General features: G+C 44.7%; 1 pseudogene; it reads right to left on the bottom strand.

Annotated features, from left to right (window-relative positions):
- Positions 1 to 223: 223 nt before the first annotated feature.
- LOC147972599 (uncharacterized) lies at positions 224 to 18,551 on the bottom strand (annotated as a pseudogene).
- Positions 18,552 to 20,027: the final 1,476 nt, after the last annotated feature.

The following is a 20,027-nucleotide window of genomic DNA, read 5'->3' as shown; positions in this document are numbered from 1 at the left end:
TAGGCAACTGGAAATACAAAACTGTGTGCATCAACTGCACAAGCTGCTACTAACTGTCCTTTAAACCTCCCTGTGAGAAAAGTGGCATCAATAGCCAAGTAAGGCATGCAGCCTGCCAAAAAAACCCCGACGACAAGCCTCAAAGCAGACAAAACCCTCCTAAAGCATTCCTTGGTCTTTGTCACTCCCCTGAATGTGTACTCCATGGTGTGGTGATCAATATCTACAATACTACCTGGGCTTGTCCTCTCCACTTCACCTTTGAATGAATACAACAATTGAAAACTTTCCTGCCATTTACCATAAATAGAATCCATAGCATGTTGTTTACCATTGAACAACCTCATGTATGGTAAATCTATCTTGAACTTATCTTTGATGTTCTTCTGCAATTCCTTTTGACCCACTTGCTGGTTTTCTTTCACCCACTTCTTTACTTCTTCTGCCACCCATCTTGACTTGGCTCTACTGATTATATCCTTCCTAAGTGTTGATTCCTGGCATGTGTGCTTAAAAGGGTTCACTTTGACCTGAACATTAGTGCTATTTCGCATTTTAGATGCGATCAGCCTCCATGGACAACCCTCAGTCGGACAGTGCACTTTGTAACATACTTGATCGCTCTTGTCAACTTTGAAAGTACGTTCTACCTTGATGCAGTATGCCACAAGTGCATTTCTACACTCATTCATGGATGCAAAAATTGTACCTTCTTCCATATGAGGGTTCAAAGGGTCCCATTCAATAACTGCAAGGTCTTCGTCCTCACCCACCGCGTCATCATCCACATGGACTGCATTGTGAGCCTCATCTTGGTTTTCAGCCCGAGGTGCCCGTCGTAAATTCTGAATAACATCAGAATATAGCTTCTCTTCATCAACCCCAGAATTGTAGTCATCAGGCTCCACTTCACGGGGGACCCTACTGCCGTTGCCCACACTTGTCGAGCCACCACGTCGTCGTGCACCAACTGAACTGTTCTGGCTAGAGACGCCATTACGACGACTTGGTTCTCCACGAGATGCTGCACCCGTCTGTTGGGGAACATAGTAATTTCAAAATCTTCCTACGCACACGCAAGATCATGGTGATGTATAGCAACGAGAGGGGAGAGTGTTGTCTACGTACCCTCGTAGACCGACAGCGAAAGCGTTATGACAGCGCGGTTGATGTAGTCGTATGTCTTCACGGCCCGACCGATCAAGCACCGAAACTACGAAACCTCCGAGTTCTAGCACACGTTCAGCTCGATGACGATCCCCGGACTCCGATCCAGCAAAGTGTCGGGGAAGAGTTCCGTCAGCACGACGGCGTGGTGACGATCTTGATGTTCTCCTGTCGCAGGGCTTCGCCTAAGCAGCACTACAATATTATCGAGGACTATGGTGGAGGGGGGCACCGCACACGGCTAAGAGATCGATCTTGAAGATCAACTTGTGTGTCTAGAGGTGCCCTCCTGCCCCCATATATAAAGGAGCAAGGGGGGGGGTGCGGCCGGCCCTAGGAGGAGGCGCGCAGGAGGAGTCCTACTCCTACCGGGAGTAGGACTCCCCCCTTTCCCTAGTTGGATTAGGACTTGGGGGGAAGGAGGAGAGGGAAGAAAGGAAAAGGGGGGGGGGGGCGCCGCCCCCTCCTTGTCCAATTCGAACTTGGGGGGGGGGGGGAAGGGGCGCGCGGCAGCCCCTAGGCCTCCTCTCCTCTTCCTCCACTAGGCCCATTAGGTTACCGGGGGGTTCCGGTAACCTCCCGGTACTCCGGTAAAATGCCGATTTCACCCGGAACACTTCCGATGTCCAAACATAGGCTTCCAATATATCAATCTTTATGTCTCGACCATTTCGAGACTCCTCGTCATGTCCATGATCACATCCGGGACTCCGAACAAACTTCGGTACATCAAAATATATAAACTCATAATGAAACTGTCATCGTAACGTTAAGCGTGCGGACCCTACGGGTTCGAGAACAATGTAGACATGACCGAGACATGTCTCCGGTCAATAACCAATAGCGGAACCTGGATGCTCATATTGGCTCCTACATATTCTACGAAGATCTTTATCAGTCAGACCGCATAACAACATACGTTGTTCCCTTTGTCATCTTTATGTTACTTGCCCGAGATTCGATCGTCGGTATCTCAATACCTAGTTCAATCTCGTTACCGGCAAGTCTATTTACTCGTTTCATAATACACCATCTTGCAACTAACTCATTAGTTGCAATGCTTGCAAGGCTTATGTGATTTGCATTATCGAGAGGGCCCAGAGATACCTCTCCGACAATCGGAGTGACAAATCCTAATCTCGAAATACGCCAACCCAACATGTACCTTTGGAGACACCTGTAGAGCTCCTTTATAATCACCCAGTTACGTTGTGACGTTTGGTAGCACACAAAGTGTTCCTCCGGCAAACGGGAGTTGCATAATCTCATAGTCATAGGAACATGTATAAGTCATGAAGAAAGCAATAGCAACATACTAAACGATCGGGTGCTAAGCTAATGGAATGGGTCATGTCAATCACATCATTCTCCTAATGATGTGATCCCATTAATCAAATGACAACACATGTCTATGGTTAGGAAACATATCCATCTTTGATTAATGAGCTAGTCAAGTAGAGGCACACTAGTGACGTTTAGTTTGTCTATGTATTCACACAAGTATTATGTTTCCAGATAATACAATTCTAGCATGAATAATAAACATTTATCATGATATAAGGAAATAAATAATAACTTTATTATTGCCTCTAGGGCATATTTCCTTCAGTCTCCCACTTGCACTAGAGTCGATAATCTAGATTACACAGTAATGATTCTAACACCCATGGAGCTTTGGTGCTGATCATGTTTTGCTCATGGAAGAGGCTTAGTCAACGGGTCTGCTACATTCAGATCCGTATGTATCTTGTAAATCTCTATGTCTCCCACCTAGACTAGATCCCAGATGGAATTGAAGTGTCTCTTGATGTGCTTGGTTCTCTTGTGAAATCTGGATTCCTTTGCCAAGGCAATTGCACCAGTATTGTCACAAAAGATTTTCATTGGACCCGATGCACTAGGTATGACACCTAGATCGGATATGAACTCCTTCATCCAGACTCCTTCGTTTGCTGCTTCTGAAGCAGCTATGTACTCCGCTTCACATGTAGATCCCGCCACAACGCTTTGTTTAGAACTGCACCAACTGACAGCTCCACCATTTAATGTAAACACGTATTCGGTTTGCGATTTAGAATCGTCCGGATCAGTGTCAAAGCTTGCATCAACTAACCATTTACGATGAGCTCTTTGTCACCTCTATATACGAGAAACATATCCTTAGTCCTTTTCAGGTATTTCAGGATGTTCTTGACCGCTGTCCAGTGATCCACTCCTGGATTACTTTGGTACCTCCCTGCTAGACTTATAGCAAGACACACATCAGGTCTGGTACACAGCATTGCATACATGATAGAGCCTATGGCTGAAGCATAGGGAATATCTTTCATTTTCTCTCTATCTTCTGCGGTGGTCGGGCATTGAGTCTTACTCAATTTCACACCTTGTAACACAGGCAAGAATCCTTTCTTTGCTTGATCCATTTTGAACTTCTTCAAAACTTTGTCAAGGTATGTGCTTTGTGAAAGTCCAATTAAGCGTCTTGATCTATCTCTGTAGATCTTACTGCCCAATATGTAAGCAGCTTCACCGAGGTCTTTCATTGAAAAACTCTTATTCAAGTATCCCTTTATGCTATCCAGAAATTATATATCATTTCTGATTAGTAATATGTCATCTACATATAATATCAGAAATGCTACAGAGCTCCCACTCACTTTCTTGTAAATACAGGCTTCTCCAAAAGTCTATACAAAACCAAATGCTTTGATCACATTATCAAAGCGTTTATTCCAACTCCGAGAGGCTTGCACCAGTCCATAAATGGATCGCTGGAGCTTGCACACTTTGTTAGCTCCCTTTGGATCGACAAAACCTTCTGGTTGCATCATATACAACTCTTCTTCCAGAAATCCATTCAGGAATGCAGTTTTGACATCCATCCGCCAAATTTCATAATCATAAAATGCGGCAATTGCTAACATGATTCGGACAGACTTAAGCATCGCTACGGGTGAGAAGGTCTCATCGTAGTCAATCCCTTGAACTTGTCGAAAACCTTTTGCGACCAGTCGAGCTTTGTAGACAGTAACATTACCGTCAGCGTCAGTTTTCTTCTTGAAGATCCATTTATTCTCAATTGCTTGCCGATCATTGGGCAAGTCAACCAACATCCACACTTTGTTCTCATACATGGATCCCATCTCAGATTTCATGGCTTCAAGCCATTTTGCGGAATCTGGGCTCACCATCGCTTCTCCATAGTTCGTAGGTTCATCATGATCTAGTAGCATGACTTCCAGAACAGGATTACCATACCACTTTGGTGCGGATCTTACTCTGGTTGATCTACGAGGTTCAGTAGTATCTTGTTCTGAAGTTTCATAATCATCATCATTAGCTTCCTCACTAATTGGTGTAGGTGTCACAGAAACTGGTTTCTGTGATGTACTACTTTCCAATAAGGGAGCAGGTACAGTTACCTCATCAAGTTCTACTTTCCTCCCACTCACTTCTTTTGAGAGAAACTCCTTCTCTAGAAAGTTTCCGAATTTAGCAACAAAAGTCTTGCCTTCGGATCTGTGATAGAAGGTGTATCCAATAGTTTTTTTGGATATCCTATGAAGACACATTTCTCCGATTTGGGTTCGAGCTTATCAGGTTGAAGCTTTTTCACATAAGCATCACAGCCCCAAACTTTCAGAAACGACAACTTTGGTTTCTTGCCAAACCACAGTTCATAAGGCGTCGTCTCAACGGATTTTGATGGTGCCCTATTTAATGTGAATGCGGTCGTCTCTAAAGCATAACCCCAAAATGATAGCGGTAAATCAGTAAGAGACATCATAGATCGCACCATATCTAGTAAAGTACGATTACGACGTTCGGACACACCATTACGCTGTGGTGTTCCGGGTGGCGTGAGTTGTGAAACTATTCCGCATTGTTTCAAATGTACACCAAACTTGTAACTCAAATATTCTCATCCACGATCAGATTGTAGGAATTTTATTTTCTTGTTACGATGATTTTCAACTTCACTTTGAAATTCTTTGAACTTTTCAAATGTTTCAGATTTATGTTTCATTAAGTAGATATACCCATATCTGCTTAAGTCATCTGTGAAGGTGAGAAAATAACGATATCCGCCACGAGCCTCAACATTCATTGGGCCACATACATCTGTATGTATGATTTCCATCAAATCTGTTGCTCTCTCCATAGTACCGGAGAACGGTGTTTTGGTCATCTTGCCCATAAGGCACGGTTCACAAGTATCAAGTGATTCATAATCAAGTGGTTCCAAAAGTCCATCAGTATGGAGTTTCTTCATGCGCTTTACACCGATATGACCTAAACGGCAGTGCCACAAATAAGTTGCACTATCATTATCAACTCTGCATCTTTTGCCTTCAACATTATGAATATGTGTGTCACTACTATCGAGATTTAATAAGAATAGACCACTCTTCAAGGGTGCATGACTATAAAAGATATTACTCATATAAATAGAACAACCATTATTCTCTGATTTAAATGAATAACCGTCTCGCATCAAACAAGATCCAGATATAATGTTCATGCTTAACGCTGGCACCAAATAACAATTATTTAGGTCTAATACTAATCCCGAAGGTAGATGTAGAGGTAGCGTGCGGACCGCGATCACATCGACTTTAGAACCATTTCCCACGCGCATCGTCACCTCGTCCTTAGCCAATCTTCGCTTAATCTATAGTCCCTGTCTCGAGTTGCAAATATTAGCAACAGAACCAGTATCAAATACCCAGGTGCTACTGCGAGCATTAGTAAGGTACACATCAATAACATGTATATCACATATACCTTTGTTCACCTTGCCATCCTTCTTATCCGCCAAATACTTGGGACAGTTCCGCTTCCAGTGACCAGTCTGCTTGAAGTAGAAGCACTCAGTTTCAGGCTTAGGTCCAGATTTGGGTTTCTTCTCCTGAGCAGCAACTTGCTTGCTGTTCTTTTTGAAGTTCCCCTTCTTCTTCCCTTTGCCCTTTTTCTTGAAACTAGTGATCTTGTTGACCATCAACACTTAATGCTCCTTTTTGATTTCTACCTCCGCAGCTTTCAGCATTGCGAAGAGCTCGGGAATTGTCTTATTCATCCCTTGCATATTATAGTTCATCACGAAGCTCTTGTAGCTAGGTGTAAGTGATTGGAGAATTCTGTCAATGACGCAATCATCTGGAAGATTAACTCCCAATTGAATGAAGTGATTATTATACCCAGACATTTTGAGTATATGCTCACTGACAAAACTGTTCTCATCCATCTTGCAGCTATAGAACTTATTGGAGACTTCATATCTCTCAATCCGGGCATTTGCTTGAAATATTAACTTCAACTCTTGGAACATCTCATATGCTCCATGACGTTCAAAACATCGTTGAAGTCCCGATTCTAAGCCGTAAAGCATAGCACACTGAACTATCGATTAGTCATCAGCTTTGCTCTGCCAGACGTTCATAACTTCTGGGGTTGCTCCAGCAGCAGGCCTGGCACCCAGCGGTGCTTCCAGGACGTAATTCTTCTGTGCAGCAATGAGGATAATCCTCAAGTTAAGGAACGCATTAAAATTCAACGGAACAACAGCACGGGCCATCTATCTACAATCAAACATAAACAAGCAAGATACTATCAGGTACTAAGTTCATGATAAATTTAGTTCAATTAATCATATTACTAAAGAACTCCCACTTAGATAGACATCCCTCTAATCCTCTAAGTGATCACGTGATCCAAATCAACTAAACCATGTCCGATCATCACATGAGATGGAGTAGTTTCATTGGTGAACATCACTATGTTGATCATATCTACTATATGATTCACGCTCGACCTTTCGGTCTCCGTGTTCCGAGGCCATATCTGTATATGCTTGGCTCGTCAAGTATAACCTGAGTATTCCGCGTGTGCAACTGTTTTGCACCCGTTGTATTTGAACGTAGAGCCTATCACACCCGATCATCACGTGGTGTCTCAGCACGAAGAACTTTTGCAACGGTGCATACTCAGGGAGAACACTTCTTGATAATTAGTGAGAGATCATCTTAAAATGCTAACGTCAATCAAAGCAAGATAAGATGCATAAAAGATAAACATCACATGCAATCAATATAAGTGTTATGATATGGCCATCATCATCTTGTGCTTGTGATCTCCATCTTCGAAGTATCGTCATGATCACCATCGTCACCGGCGCGACACCTTGATCACCATCGTAGCATCGTTGTCGTCTCGCCAATCTTATGCTTCCACGACTATCGCTACCGCTTAGTGATAAAGTAAAGCATTACAGCGAAATTGCATTGCATACAATAAAGAGACAACCATATGGCTCCTGCCAAATGCCGATAACTCGGTTACAAAACATGATCATCTCATACAATAAAATTTAGCATCATGTCTTGACCATATCACATCACAACATGCCCTGCAAAAACAAGTTAGACGTCCTCTAGTTTGTTGTTGCAAGTTTTACGTGGCTGCTACGGGCTTAAGCAAAAACCAATCTTACCTACGCATCAAAACCACAACGATAGTTTGTCAAGTTGGTGCTGTTTTAACCTTCGCAAGGACCGGGCATAGCCACACTTGGTTCAACTAAAGTTGGAGAAACTGACACCCGCCAGCCACCTGTGTGCAAAGCACGTCGGTAGAACCAGTCTCGCGTAAGCGTACGCGTAATGTCGGTCCGGGCCGCTTCATCCAACAATACCGCCGAACCAAAGTATGACATGCTGGTAAGCAGTATGACTTATATCGCCCACAACTCACTTGTGTTCTACTCGTGCATACAACATCAACATATAAAACCTGGCTCCGATGCCACTGTTGGGGAACGTAGTAATTTCAAAATTTTCCTACGCACACGCAAGATCATGGTGATGTATAGCAACGAGAGGGGACAGTGTTGTCTACGTACCCTCGTAGACCGACAGCGGAAGCGTTATGACAGCGCGGTTGATGTAGTCGTATGTCTTCATGGCCCGACCGATCAAGCACCGAAACTACGAAACCTCCGAGTTCTAGCACACGTTCAGCTCGATGACGATCCCCGGACTCCGATCCAGCAAAGTGTCGGGTTAGAGTTCCGTCAGCACGACGGCGTGGTGACGATCTTGATGTTCTACTGTTGCAGGGCTTCGCCTAAGCAGCACTACAATATTATCGAGGACTATGGTGGAGGGGGGCACCGCACACGGCTAAGAGAACGATCTTGAAGATCAACTTGTGTGTCTAGAGGTGCCCTCCTGCCCCCGTATATAAAGGAGCAAGGGGGGGGGGGGTGCGGCCGGCCCTAGGAGGAGGCGCGCAGGAGGAGTCCTACTCCTACCGGGAGTAGGACTCCCCCCTTTCCCTAGTTGGATTAGGACTTGGGGGGAAGGAGGAGAGGGAAGAAAGGAAAAGGGGGGGGGGCGCCGCCCCCTCCTTGTCCAATTCGGACTTGGGGGGGGGGGAAGGGGCGCGCGGCAGCCCCTAGGCCTCCTCTCCTCTTCCTCCACTAGGCCCATTAGGTTACCGGGGGGTTCCGGTAACCTCCCGGTACTCCGGTAAAATGCCGATTTCACCCGGAACACTTCCGATGTCCAAACATAGGCTTCCAATATATCAATCTTTATGTCTCGACCATTTCGAGACTCCTCGTCATGTCCATGATCACATCCGGGACTCCGAACAAACTTCGGTACATCAAAATATATAAACTCATAATGAAACTGTCATCGTAACGTTAAGCGTGCGGACCCTACGGGTTCGAGAACAATGTAGACATGACCGAGACATGTCTCCGGTCAATAACCAATAGCGGAACCTGGATGCTCATATTGGCTCCTACATATTCTATGAAGATCTTTATCGGTCAGACCGCATAACAACATACGTTGTTCCCTTTGTCATCTTTATGTTACTTGCCCGAGATTCGATCGTCGGTATTGAAGGAAATATGCCCTAGAGGCAATAATAAAGTTATTATTTATTTCCTTATAATCATGATAAATGTTTATTATTCATGCTAGAATTGTATTAACCGGAAACATAATACATGTGTGAATACATAGACAAACAAAGTGTCACTAGTATGCCTCTACTTGACTAGCTCGTTAATCAAAGATGGTTATGTTTCCTAACCATGAACAATGAGTTGTTATTTGATTAACGAGGTCACATCATTAGTTGAATGATCTGATTGAAATGACCCATTCCATTAGCTTAGCACACGATCGTTTAGTATGTTGCTATTGCTTTCTTCATGACTTATACATGTTCCTATGACTATGAGATTATGCAACTCCCGTTTGCCGGAGGAACACTTTGGGTGCTACCAAACGTCACAACGTAACTGGGTGATTATAAAGGAGCATTACAGGTGTCTCCGAAGGTAGATGTTGGGTTGGCGTATATAGAGATTAGGATTTGTCACTCCGATTGTCGGAGAGGTATCTCTGGGCCCTCTCGGTAATACACATCACATAAGCCTTGCAAGCATTACAACTAATATGTTAGTTGTGAGATGATGTATTATGGAACGAGTAAAGAGACTTGCCGGTAACGAGATTGAACTAGGTATTGGATACCGACGATCGAATCTCGGGCAAGTAACATACCGATGACAAAGGGAACAACGTATGTTGTTATGCGGTCTGACCGATAAAGATCTTCGTAGAATATGTAGGAGCCAATATGGGCATCCAGGTCCCGCTATTGGTTATTGACCGGAGACGTGTCTTGGTCATGTCTACATTGTTCTCGAACCCGTAGGGTCCGCACGCTTAAGGTTACGATGACAGTTATATTATGAGTTTATGCATTTTGATGTACCGAAGGTTGTTTGGAGTCCCGGATGAGATCATGGACATGACGAGGAGTCTCGAAATGGTTGAGACGTAAAGATTGATATATTGGAAGCCTATGTTTGGATATCGGATGTGTTCCGGGTGAAATCGGGATTTTACCGGAATACCGGGAGGGTTACCGGAACCCCCCGGGAGCTATATGGGCCATAGTGGGCCTTGGTGGAAAAGAGAAGAGGCTGCCCTAGATGGGCTGTGCGCCTCCCCCTTCTCCTAGTCCTATTAGGATTAGGAGAGGTGGCCGGCCCCCTCCTCCTCTTTTCCCCCTCCGCGAATCCTATTCCGACTAGGATTGGGGGGGGGGGAATCCTACTCCTAGAGGGAGTAGGACTCTCCTGCGCCCTCCTCCTTGGCCGACCAGCCTCCCCCCTCTACTCCTTTATATACGGAGGCAGGGGGAACCTCTAGACACACAAGTTGATCCACGTGATCTATTCCTTAGCCATGTGCGGTGCCCCCTGCCACCATATACCTCGATAATACTGTAGCAGAGTTTAGGCGAAGCCCTGCTGCTGTAGTACATCAAGATCGTCACCACGCCGACGTGCTGACGGAACTCTTCCCCGACACTTTGCTGGATCGGAGTCCGGGGATCGTCATCGAGCTGAACGTGTGCTCGAACTCGGAGGTGCCGTAGTTTCGGTACTTGATCGGTTGGATCGTGAAGACGTATGACTACTTCCTCTACGTCGTGTCATCGCTTCCGCAGTCGGTCTGCGTTGGGTACGTAGACAACACTCTCCCCCTCGTTGCTATGCATCACATGATCTTGCGTGTGCGTAGGAAATTTTTTGAAATTACTACGAAACCCAACAGTGGCATCCGAGCCTAGGTTATTTATGTTGATGTTATATGCACGAGTAGAACACAAGTGAGTTGTGGACGATACAAGTCATATTGCCTACCAGCATGTCATACTTTGGTTCGGTGGTATTGTTGGACGAGACGACCCGGACCAACCTTACGCGTACGCTTACGCGAGACCGGTTCCCTCGACGTGCTTTGCACAGAGATGGCTTGCGGGCGACTGTCTCTCCAACTTTAGTTGAACCAAGTATGGCTACGCCCGGTCCTTGCGAAGGTTAAAACGGAGTCTATTTGACAAACTATCGTTGTGGTTTTGATGCGTAGGTGAGATTGGTTCTTACTTAAGCCCGTAGCAGCCACGTAAAACATGCAACAACAAAGTAGAGGACGTCTAACTTGTTTTTGCAGGGCATGTTGTGATGTGATATGGTCAAGGCATGATGCTGAATTTTATTGTATGAGATGATCATGTTTTGTAACCGAGTTATCGGCAACTGGCAGGAGCCATATGGTTGTCGCTTTATTGTATGCAATGCAATCGCGATGTAATGCTTTACTTTATTACTAAACGGTAGTAATAGTCGTGGAAGCATAAGATTGGCGAGACGACAACGATGCTACGATGGAGATCAAGGTGTCGCACCGGTGACGATGGTGATCATGACGGTGCTTCGGAGATGGAGATCACAGGCACAAAATGATGATGGCCATATCATATCACTTATATTGATTGCATGTGATGTTTATCTTTTATGCATCTTATCTTGCTTTGATTGACGGTAGCATTATAAGATGATCTCTCACTAAATTATCAAGAAGTGTTCTCCCTGAGTATGCACCGTTGCGAAAGTTCTTCGTGCTGAGACACCACGTGATGATCGGGTGTGATAGGCTCTACGTTCAAATACAACGGGTGCAAAACAGTTGCGCACGGAGAATACTCAGGTTATACTTGACGAGCCAAGCATATACAGATATGGCCTCGGAACACGGAGACCGAAAGGTCGAGCGTGAATCATATAGTAGATATGATCAACATAATGATGTTCACCGATGAAACTACTCCATCTCACGTGATGATCGGACATGGTTTAGTTGATTTGGATCACGTGATCACTTAGAGGATTAGAGGGATGTCTATCTAAGTGGGAGTTCTTAAGTAATATGATTAATTGAACTTAAATTTATCATGAACTTAGTACCTGATAGTATCTTGCTTGTTTATGTTGATTGTAGATAGATGGCTCGTGCTGTTGTTCCGTTGAATTTTAATGCGTTCCTTGAGAAAGCAAAGTTGAAAGATGATGGTAGCAATTACACGGACTGGGTCCGTAACTTGAGGATTATCCTCATTGCTGCACAGAAGAATTACGTCCTGGAAGCACCGCTGGGTGCCAGGCCTGCTGCTGGAGCAACGCCAGATGTTATGAACGTCTGGCAGAGCAAAGCTGATGACTACTCGATAGTTCAGTGTGCCATGCTTTACGGCTTAGAATCGGGACTTCAACGACGTTTTGAACGTCATGGAGCATATGAGATGTTCCAGGAGTTGAAGTTGATATTTCAAGCAAATGCCCGGATTGAGAGATATGAAGTCTCCAATAAGTTCTATAGCTGCAAGATGGAGGAGAACAGTTCTGTCAGTGAGCATATACTCAAAATGTCTGGGTATAATAATCACTTGATTCAATTGGGAGTTAATCTTCCAGATGATTGCGTCATTGACAGAATTCTCCAATCACTGCCACCAAGCTACAAGAGCTTCGTGATGAACTATAATATGCAAGGGATGAACAAGACTATTCCCGAGCTCTTCGCGATGCTGAAAGGTGCGGAGGTAGAAATCAAGAAAGAGCATCAAGTGTTGATGGTCAACAAGACCACTAGTTTCAAGAAAAAGGGCAAAGGAAAGAAGAAGGGGAACTTCAAGAAGAACAGCAAGCCAGTTGCTGCTCAAGAGAAGAAACCCAAGTCTGGACCTAAGCCTGAAAATGATTGCTTCTACTGCAAGCAGACTGGTCACTGGAAGCGGAACTGCCCCAAGTATTTGCCGGATAAGAAGGATGGCAAAGTGAACAAAGGTATATGTGATATACATGTTATTGATGTGTACCTTACTAATGCTCGCAGTAGCACCTGGGTATTTGATACTGGTTCTGTTGCTAATATTTGCAACTCGAAACAGGGGCTACGGATTAAGAGAAGATTGGCTAAGGACGAGGTGATGATGCGCGTGGGAAACGATTCCAAAGTCGATGTGATCGCGGTCGGCACGCTACCTCTACATCTACCTTCGGGATTAATATTAGACCTAAATAATTGTTATTTGGTGCCAGCGTTGAGCATGAACATTATATCTGGATCTTGTTTAATGCGAGACGGTTATTCATTTAAATCAGAGAATAATGGTTGTTCTATTTATATGAGTAATATCTTTTATGGTCATGCACCCTTGAAGAGTGGTCTATTCTTATTAAATCTCGATAGTAGTAATACACATATTCATAATGTTGAAACCAAAAGATGCAGAGTTGATAATGAAAGTGCAACTTATTTGTGGCACTGTCGTTTAGGTCATATCGGTATAAAGCGCATGAAGAAACTCCATACTGATGGACTTTTGGAACCACTTGATTATGAATCACTTGGTACTTGCGAACCGTGCCTCATGGGCAAGATGACTAAAACACCGTTCTCCGGTACTATGGAGAGAGCAACAGATTTGTTGGAAATCATACATACCGATGTATGTGGTCCGATGAATATTGAGGCTCGTGGCGGATATCGTTATTTTCTCACCTTCACAGATGATTTAAGCAGATATGGGTATATCTACTTAATGAAACATAAGTCTGAAACATTTGAAAAGTTCAAAGAATTTCAGAGTGAAGTTGAAAATCATCGTAACAAGAAAATAAAGTTTCTACGATCTGATCGTGGAGGAGAATATTTGAGTTACGAGTTTGGTGTACATTTGAAAAACTGTGGAATAGTTTCGCAACTCACGCCACCCGGAACACCACAGCGTAATGGTGTGTCCGAACGTCGTAATCGTACTTTACTGGATATGGTGCGATCTATGATGTCTCTTACTGATTTACCGCTATCATTTTGGGGTTATGCTCTAGAGACGGCCGCATTCACGTTAAATAGGGCACCATCAAAATCCGTTGAGACGACGCCTTATGAACTGTGGTTTGGCAAGAAACCAAAGTTGTCGTTTCTTAAAGTTTGGGGCTGCGATGCTTATGTGAAAAAGCTTCAACCTGATAAGCTCGAACCCAAATCGGAGAAATGTGTCTTCATAGGATATCCAAAGGAAACTATTGGATACACCTTCTATCACAGATCCGAAGGCAAGACTTTTGTTGCTAAATTCGGAAACTTTCTTGAGAAGGAGTTTCTCTCGAAAGAAGTGAGTGGGAGGAAAGTAGAACTTGACGAGGTAACTGTACCTACTCCCTTGTTGGAAAGTAGTACATCACAGAAAATTGTTTCTGCGACACCTACACCAATAAGTGAGGAAATTAATGATAATGATCATGAAACTTCAGAACAAGATACTACTGAACCTCGTAGATCAACCAGAGTAAGATCCGCACCAGAGTGGTACGGTAATCCAGTTCTGGAAGTCATGCTACTAGATCATGATGAACCTACGAACTATGAAGAAGTGATGGTGAACCCAGATTCCGCAAAGTGGCTTGAAGCCATGAAATCTGAGATGGGATCCATGTATGAGAACAAAGTATGGACTTTGGTTGACTTGCCCGATGATCGGCAAGCAATTGAGAATAAATGGATCTTCAAGAAGAAGACTGACGCTGATGGTAATGTTACTGTCTACAAAGCTCGACTTGTCGCGAAAGGTTTTTGACAAGTTCAAGGGATTGACTACGATGAGACCTTCTCACCCATAGCGATGCTTAAGTCCGTCCGAATCATGTTAGCGATTGCCGCATTTTATGATTATGAAATTTGGCAGATGGATGTCAAAACTGCATTCATGAATGGATTTCTGGAAGAAGAGTTGTATATGATGCAACCGGAAGGTTTTGTCGATCCAAAGGGAGCTAACAAAGTGTGCAAGCTCCAGCGATCCATTTATGGACTGGTGCAAGCCTCTCGGAGTTGGAATAAATGTTTTGATAGTGTGATCAAAGCATTTGGTTTTATACAGACTTTCGGAGAAGCCTGTATTTACAAGAAAGTGAGTGGGAGCTCTGTAGAATTTCTGATATTATATGTGGATGACATATTGCTAATTGGAAATGATATAGAATTTCTGGATAGCATAAAGGGATACTTGAATAAAAGTTTTTCAATGAAAGACCTCGGTGAAGCTGCTTACATATTAGGCATTAAGATCTATAGAGATAGATTAAGACGCTTAATTGGACTTTCACAAAGCACATACCTTGACAAAATTTTGAAGAAGTTCAAAATGGATCAAGCAAAGAAAGGGTTCTTGCCTGTGTTACAAGGTGTGAAATTGAGTAAGACTCAATGCCCGACCACTGCAGAAGGTAGAGAGAATATGAAAGATGTTCCCTATGCATCAGCCATAGGATCTATCATGTATGCAATGCTGTGTACCAGACCTGATGTGTGCCTTGCTATAAGTTTAGCAGGGAGGTACCAAAGTAATCCAGGAATGGATCACTGGACAGCGGTCAAGAACATCCTGAAATACCTGAAAAGGACTAAGGATATGTTTATCGTATATGGAGGTGACAAAGAGCTCACCGTAAAAGGTTACGTTGATGCAAGCTTTGACACTGATCCGGACGATTCTAAATCGCAAACCGGATACGTGTTTTCATTAAACGGTGGAGCTGTCAGTTGGTGCAGTTCTAAACAAAGCGTCGTAGCGGGATCTACATGTGAAGCGGAGTACATAGCTGCTTCGGAAGCAGCGAACGAAGGAGTCTGGATGAAGGAGTTCATATCCGATCTAGGTGTCATACCTAATGCATCGGGTCCAATGAAAATCTTTTGTGACAATACTGGTGCAATTGCCTTGGCAAAGGAATCCAGATTTCACAAAAGGACCAAACACATCAAGAGACGCTTCAACTCCATCCGGGATCTAGTCCAGGTGGGAGACATAGAGATTTGCAAGATACATACGGATCTGAATGTTGCAGACCCGTTGACTAAGCCTCTTCCACGAGCAAAACATGATCAGCACCAAAGCTCCATGGGTGTTAGAATCATTACAGTGTAATCTAGATTATTGACTCTAGTGCAAGTGGGAGACTGAAGGAAATATGCCCTAGAGGAAATAATAAAGTTATTATTTATTTCCTTATAATCATGATAAATGTTTATTATTCATGCTAGAATTGTATTAACCGGAAACATAATACATGTGTGAATACATAGACAAACAAAGTGTCACTAGTATGCCTCTACTTGACTAGCTCGTCAATCAAAGATGGTTATGTTTCCTAACCATGAACAATGAGTTGTTATTTGATTAACGAGGTCACATCATTAGTTGAATGATCTGATTGAAATGACCCATTCCATTAGCTTAGCACACGATCGTTTAGTATGTTGCTATTGCTTTCTTCATGACTTATACATGTTCCTATGACTATGAGATTATGCAACTCCCGTTTGCCGGAGGAACACTTTGGGTGCTACCAAACGTCACAACGTAACTGGGTGATTATAAAGGAGCATTACAGGTGTCTCCGAAGGTAGATGTTGGGTTGGCGTATATAGAGATTAGGATTTGTCACTCCGATTGTCGGAGAGGTATCTCTGGGCCCTCTCGGTAATACACATCACATAAGCCTTGCAAGCATTACAACTAATATGTTAGTTGTGAGATGTTGTTATGCGGTCTGACCGATAAAGATCTTCGTAGAATATGTAGGAGCCAATATGGGCATCCAGGTCCCGCTATTGGTTATTGACCGGAGACGTGTCTTGGTCATGTCTACATTGTTCTCGAACCCGTAGGGTCCGCACGCTTAAGGTTACGATGACAGTTATATTATGAGTTTATGCATTTTGATGTACCGAAGGTTGTTTGGAGTCCCGGATGAGATCATGGACATGAAGAGGAGTCTCGAAATGGTTGAGATGTAAAGATTGATATATTGGAAGCCTATGTTTGGATATCGGATGTGTTCCGGGTGAAATCGGGATTTTACCGGAATACCGGGAGGGTTACCGGAACCCCCCGGGAGCTATATGGGCCATAGTGGGCCTTGGTGGAAAAGAGAAGAGGCTGCCCTAGATGGGCTGTGCGCCTCCCCCTTCTCCTAGTCCTATTAGGACTAGGAGAGGTGGCCGGCCCCCTCCTCCTCTTTTCCCCCTCCGCGAATCCTATTCCGACTAGGATTGGGGGGGGGGGGGAATCCTACTCCTAGAGGGAGTAGGACTCTCCTGCGCCCTCCTCCTTGGCCGGCCAGCCTCCCCCCTCTACTCCTTTATATACGGAGGCAGGGGGCACCTCTAGACACACAAGTTGATCCACGTGATCTATTCCTTAGCCGTGTGCGGTGCCCCCTGCCACCATATACCTCGATAATACTGTAGCGGAGTTTAGGCGAAGCCCTGCTGCTGTAGTACATCAAGATCGTCACCACGCCGTCGTGCTGACGGAACTCTTCCCCGACACTTTGCTGGATCGGAGTCCGGGGATCGTCATCGAGCTGAACGTGTGCTCGAACTCGGAGGTGCCGTAGTTTCGGTACTTGATCGGTTGGATCGTGAAGACGTACGACTACTTCCTCTACGTCGTGTCATCGCTTCCGCAGTCGGTCTGCGTTGGGTACGTAGACAACACTCTCCCCCTCGTTGCTATGCATCACATGATCTTGCGTGTGCGTAGGAAATTTTTTGAAATTACTACGAAACCCAACAGGTATCTCAATACCTAGTTCAATCTCGTTACCGGCAAGTCTCTTTACTCGTTTCGTAATACATCATCTTGCAACTAACTCATTAGTTGCAATGCTTGCAAGGCTTATGTGATGTGCATTACCGAGAGGGCCCAGAGATACCTCTCCGACAATCGGAGTGACAAATCCTAATCTTGAAATACGCCAACCCAACATGTACCTTTGGAGACACCTGTAGAGCTCCTTTATAATCACCCAGTTATGTTGTGACGTTTGGTAGCACACAAAGTGTTCCTCCGGCAAACGGGAGTTGCATAATCTCATAGTCATAGGAACATGTATAAGTCATGAAGAAAGAAATAGCAACATACTAAACGATCGGGTGCTAAGCTAATGGAATGGGTCATGTCAATCACATCATTCTCCTAATGATGTGATCCCGTTAATCAAATGACAACACATGTCTATGGTTAGGAAACATATCCATCTTTGATTAACGAGCTAGTCAAGTAGAGGCACACTAGTGACGTTTAGTTTGTCTATGTATTCACACAAGTATTATGTTTCTGGATAATACAATTCTAGCATGAATAATAAACATTTATCATGATATAAGAAAATAAATAATAACTTTATTATTGCCTCTAGGGCATATTTCCTTCACCGTCATCCTAGGTCCAAATTCCTGCTCAAGCACATCAACTTGCAGCCTCACATGAAAATTATCTTTCTCTTTATGCCTAACAAACATGGTAGCCAGCTTTTCATCATTACTAACTGTCACCCATTTATTTTCCCCATCATAGTATTTGTATACCACTTCATCAAGCAAACCCCAAGGATATTGGCTACAAATTACCTCCCCAAATTGTCTGAAACTCCAATTACTAGCCATTGGCAACCGATAATTTCTTCTTATCCTTTGCATTGAATATGTACCGGTCCCTTCTAATGTGCACCAAGAAAGCAAACCGCAACTCCATCCTAACCGACGAAAAACAGAGACGCAACCAGCACACTAATTGGGCAAACCTACTCGAATCAAGTGTTCAAATGCACAACTAAGCTCAATCTAAACAGGAGGCGAGACTTACCCCTCGGGAACCCAGTCGTGGACGCGGCGGATCTCCAGCCCGATGCATGCCTCGCCAAATGCTCCGGGGTCGCCGCTGCTCGCCATTTCGCCCTAGGGTTCTTCCTCCTAGTTCAAACAGCTCCAGCAGCCCCCCACCTTTGAGCGCTCCGGCCGGGCGCACGGAAGGAGGCCGCGCTGCGGGTCCAGCAGGTGGCGGGCGCCCCACCCGTGGCGTCACAGGAAGGTGGAGGGCGTCGCAGGTAGCCATGGAGCGTAGGCGTAGGACGGTAGCGGCGGAGCAGGCCGTGCAGCTGGTGGCGGGGCAGGTGCTGGCCGCGACGCAGGTGGCGGTGGCGGCGGCGCAGGACAGCCGGCCGACGGATGGGCAGAGTGAGCTAGAATCCTACGAATGATTTGGGGATTTAGTTGCATGGGCCTACATGTCAACTCCGGACCTACGTCCACACGGTCCCACGTGTAAGCTCCGGACCCACAACCACTAAAGGCGGTGGACGGAATGGACTCAAATATGGCCGTTTGGCCTCGTCATAGTAGCTGTGCATGGACTAGGGGCAAAACTGAGCATAATTCGCATCTGAGGGCAAAACTGAGCACATGGACACCACTGAGGGCAAAAAGATAATTAACCCATCTTGCAATGATCCTAGCTATGCACATCAATAAAAAAATCGAAGCACGGTGGTTCGGTTATGGGTCGGAAGAAAATTTGGAGGGATTAAATCGATGCCGACAACAGATTGATGGGGAACTATTTTGTGGATAATCCCGTGTACCCTGAGTCGTACTTCCGGCGACTGTTTAGGATGAGCACCGAGTTGTTCAGGCGCACTGCAGAGAAACTGACGAGCCATGATCGGTCTTTTCAACAAAGGAGGAATGCCACCGGAGAGCTCGGGCATAGCACCTTTCAGAAGGTGACAGCCGCTTTGCGTATGTTGGCATACGGTATTTCGATTGATCTAGTTGATGACCACTTGGCCATGGGTGAGAGTCAAGCCATCATGTGTGTCAAGCGCTTCGCAGTCGGAATTGTGCAAGTGTTTGGCCAGGAGTATTTGAGATCTCCCAATGCTGAAGACGCCGCAAGGCTTTTGGAGATGAACAAAGCTTGCGGATTCCCAGGTATGCTTGGCTCAATAGATTGCATGCATTGGAGTTGGAAGAATTGTCCTAAGGCATGGCATGGGCAATTACACGGCCAAAAAAAGGGTTCCATTATAATCCTTGAAGTGGTGGCCGATCAAGAGACTTGGATTTGGCATGCTTTTTTGGACT

The sequence above is a fragment of the Triticum urartu genome, chromosome 5A, assembly GCF_056163025.1.
Source record: "Triticum urartu cultivar PI428250 chromosome 5A, HENAU_Tu73, whole genome shotgun sequence".
In the NCBI taxonomy this organism is placed as follows: Eukaryota; Viridiplantae; Streptophyta; class Magnoliopsida; order Poales; family Poaceae; genus Triticum; species Triticum urartu.
Note: the sequence above shows the minus strand (reverse complement) of the source record. Positions and strands in the feature narration are given on the sequence as shown.